Source organism: Pseudophryne corroboree, chromosome 1 (genome assembly GCF_028390025.1).
Source record: "Pseudophryne corroboree isolate aPseCor3 chromosome 1, aPseCor3.hap2, whole genome shotgun sequence".
Lineage (NCBI taxonomy): Eukaryota > Metazoa > Chordata > Amphibia > Anura > Myobatrachidae > Pseudophryne > Pseudophryne corroboree.
In genome coordinates, this window is record NC_086444.1 from 1,009,133,119 (window position 1) to 1,009,137,821 (window position 4,703).

The following is a 4,703-nucleotide window of genomic DNA, read 5'->3' on the forward strand; positions in this document are numbered from 1 at the left end:
ATCTTGCTGATGCCTGCAAGTTGCAGGATATTACATTTACATTTATAAATCATATAAAATACAAAATGCTTCTTAAAAATGCCTTTCAAAGTGTTTTCCGGAGAAACCAAGCAAATAGTTTCTTTAGCAGGTTTTAGAAAACAGGGAGAAGCCCTAACTTCTACAAAAATTAGTTATCTATTTCATTAAATAATTAAACCCCTAATTATTCTAAGCACATAACAACATTTTGGGCATATATGCACATAACTAGAATTCTATTATTATGAATAAGAATGCCCCAGTGCTTACTGCTTCGGCCCATCATTTGTGGTGTAAATTGTCAGGCACAGGGCACATGAGCAGTCACCCGTCACAGTAGAAGAAAAATAGGTTTTGCAACACTTCATTTGTAAGATGCAGTTAAAATATATAGTTGACATTCTTATTAATGTACTCAGATACAATTGTATCTTGGATAACATTTGACCTCTTTCTGGAGCAGTTCCCAACTTAAAAGTTAAAGTTTGTCTCCACCTAGTGTAGACCAGCATTATTACACTGAGATACCTTTTCCAGATTATCATGCAGCATTTCCATTTTGTACACAGTCCTTTGTATTGAATGGTGCTAGATGTCCCACTGCACCATTATAGAAAATGTACATATATTACCCATGAATGTCACAGTGAGTATCCCAGTATCCCAGTACCCCAGGTGGAGAACCACAGCAATAGATTACATGATTCACATAAACATAAAATAGTCTAGTTATGTACACAAGTAGCCATTATTAGCTACCATTTTTGCTAGCATGTTTAATCACAGTGTTGACATGGTTGTAATGTTGACACTGTCTTTTTAATGTCAGTCTATCCCTAACTCTAACAGCAACTCTAACCCTAATGACAACCCTAACTTTAATGCTACCCCTAGCCCTAATACAAATCTCAACATCATATGTTGACATTCTGACAATGTGGAAAGTTCCCAGGTGTCTACATTTGTGATGTCATCATTTTAACATCATGAATGTCGATCTGAGGACGTTACGAATGTCGATATTGTCACTGACTTCAGGAATTCATATCAGAGTATTAAACAGATAATGTAGCTTAGATATTTGACCAATCCAGATGCTGAAACAGATGAGAGATTTGATTGAATATGTATCATTCGGCTGGAAGCATATCATTTATGTGGCATTTTGAAAGTATTCTACTGTTTAGATGTTTCTAAAGTCATATAATTGTTCTCCACGAAGGACGTGGAAATCCACCAGTGAAAAGGTAACGTCTCTAACCTGGGAGGAGACTGCAGTGGCAAATAGGGGAGTGAGTGTCAGTGGCAAACGCAGGATTTGCATGGGGAGGTTTCCAGAACTGGGTGGAGCCAAGCACGGGGGTGGGGACTGAGGTGACCCAGTATATGCTGGGTCCGTAAAACTAGTGTGTCTGTATATATATATATATATATATCTATCTACACACACATATATATACCATACATACACACATATATATATATATATATATATACATATACATATACACATAACATATTAAACATGCATACATATATACATACATACATACACACACACATACATACAGTACACGTATATACGGATGTATATATATATATATATATATATCATATGTGTGTGTGTGTTTATATGTATGTATGTATATACATGTGTGTATATATGTATGCACATGGATATATATGTACTATAATTAAAATAAAGTAAACTTTTATTAAGCACTTACAAGTGTCACCAGGATGACAGCAGGCTGCAGAGGATGCTAGACAGCCATTAATAATACTCATGCAGCAAAAAAAAAAAATATATATATATATTTTTTGGTGGAGGGGGGTTTCTGGGTGCTCGGAAACCCCACCTGGGTGCGCCACTGAGTGTGCTTTTGCTTTGTAGATATAGCGGGTCTAGTAGGATATCCAGGCTGTCGGGATCCCGGCACCCAGCATACCTGCACCAAGATCCTGACCGGCAGTGGGGTGAGTGCAAAAGAGCCTCTTGCGGGCCGCACTATGGACACAGTGGTGCGCTACAAGCGCAAAGCTATTTATTCTCCCTCCAGGTGTGGTGTAGACACTCCAAGAGCGAGAATAGTTGTCGGGATCCCAGCGCCGGTATGCTGAGCGCCGGGATCCAGACAGTAGGGATATCCAATGCTTTCCATATATAGCCAGTGTGATATGATTATGTAAAGAGGCAGATGGCATGTCCTGGCTTACTTGGGCATTCACAGCAAGTTTGCTATGAAGCCTTTATCAGCAAGCTATATCTAACAATCACCAACACGAGTGACAAGAATGACAAGCTGAATGTTACTGCATTTGTTTCATTATATATCTAATCACACCCAAGATCCCCAACACTTTATCCACAAAAACAACAATTTTTATCTCCAGTCCATATGAGCGCCCAAATAAAACTAATAACAAATAGTTTTTTTTATTATTTCTATTTTTGATGGGACTAGTCAGGTTAAGAAGTCTTATGAGTATGTACAGTTTAAATGCATTTTGTAGCGTTCTGCAAGTATTACATGTATGTCACTTTTTCCACACTTAATGCACTTTAAAGATCCCTGGTTATAGCGGTCACTATGACAACGGATTACAGGAAGTCTCCATAAGAACAGATGGTCTCAGTTAAATGCATATCGTGTGAAACTAAAGGTCCGGGCTGAAGGAGGTGAAAGATCGCGGGACGCACTTCCGGTGGGAACGAAATTGACATCATTCAGAGATATATTGTGGAGTAACACACAGGAAGACATGGGGGACTGTGCGTTACGCCGCCGGCGGAAGTGGGGCGGACGCCATATTGGAAAGGACGTAAATGACCCGGCGGCCATATTGGGATTGGAATTGCACGGGTTTGAAACCGGGACTATGTATTGTTTATAGAAATATGACAAATAGAAGTATACTATTGTATGTATACAGAGGGAAGGGTTAGATTGCTAATTTTGCACACATGCACTGTATTACTCATTATACTGGGTATAAATTGCACATAACACAGGTCACCCCATACACCTTGACAAAGATCCCTAGAGGATTGAAACGCATAGGTGGGGTTACCTGTGCCAACAGAAGGGACGTTACCTGGCGAGGAGAGTACTCTGGGATTGCTGAATCGGGGCCCCGTTTCTATGCATATACCATCCTATTCCTGGACAATTCACCAAACCGGGTATGCTCTCTGGAGTTTTTAAGAAATTATTTTTAATAAAAGTGTTTTTATACTGTCCAAAACCAGTATATTATTTCACTTTACCTTGAGGATTTATCGTGGAAGCTGTATGTGAACTTCAAAAGAGAATAAAGACCCACCTGTTTTGTACCACATACAAGGTTTAATCTGTGAGTGTTTTGGTGAAGGGGATATCCCCTACCTCTATTTCTCTCTCTGTGATGGAGTCATGAGGATGAATTGGTTTACATGCTTTGCACACAGAGGCAGAACTCTGGGAGGCAACGGAGTCATCTGCCGCCGGGCTCCTGCTCTGAAGAGGGGCACCTCTCCTCCCATTCCGTGACACCATTGAATTAAGTTAATTAATAGCTGCCACTGTCTTTTCAGTGGCCGACTTCCTCACTGGTCCCTACACCTTACAAATCACACCCTCTTTATTATACTGAATATATACATTTTACAAAGGTCACCCCCAGGATTACAAACCACGACCTATTAAACTGGAAGCAGACACCTTACTGATGAAGCTGTTTGCTCCTGTATAGGAAATATGAGAATTTTAACTATATGAAGTTACTTCTCTGACAATTACACACAACTTCATATACTGTAGTTAGAATTCTCATGCTTACTGTACAGGAGCAAATAGCTCCATCAGTAAAGTGTCTGCTGTCAGTGTAGCAGGTCATGGGTTCTAATCCTGGGTATGACTGCTAAGAATTGTGTGATTTAAAATAAAAGACAATTAAATGTATAAGTACAATATATACATTTTTTCAGAACACACACACACACACACACACACACACACACACACACACACACACACACACACACACACACACACACACACACACACACACACACACACACACACGTGTGTGTATATATATATACGCACATCTACATACATATATTTATCTTAATATAGTAAATAGGAGGGCACCAATATTTATCTTGCCTCCGGGCAACTTTGACGAACTTAAGCCACTGTTTGCACAAGTTATTACTTTGTGAGTTTATTGCTGAAGGGGGCATCCCCTGAAATTTATGGTGACGGCTCTCTTATCGACGAATGATCATTTATGCCTCTTTCCTTTCTCACTATTCTGAGTGGTTGGATTTAGGGGATTAGCAAACCCCGACACTAATTTAAATCACTATTGGTGTGGTGACTTGTTGTCCAGCTCTGAACGTGCAATTATACCTAAACAGTACTACACAAGGATGTCTATATTTTCTCTTCCCTTTTATGTTTAAACACCGCTCTCGAAGAGTAATGGAATTTTGAAGAGAAGTGTGGTAAACCAAGGGAGTACATTTTATTTTTACTATTTGTTATTAGTTTTATTTGGGCGCTCATATGGACTGGAGATAAAAATTGTAGTTTTTGTGGAAATAGCCTGATTGTGTCTAAATTGTTTTTTTCTGAGAATGAAAATATTATTTTCTGAATGATCTTCTAATATAAGACAATAGGGGAAATGTATAAAAA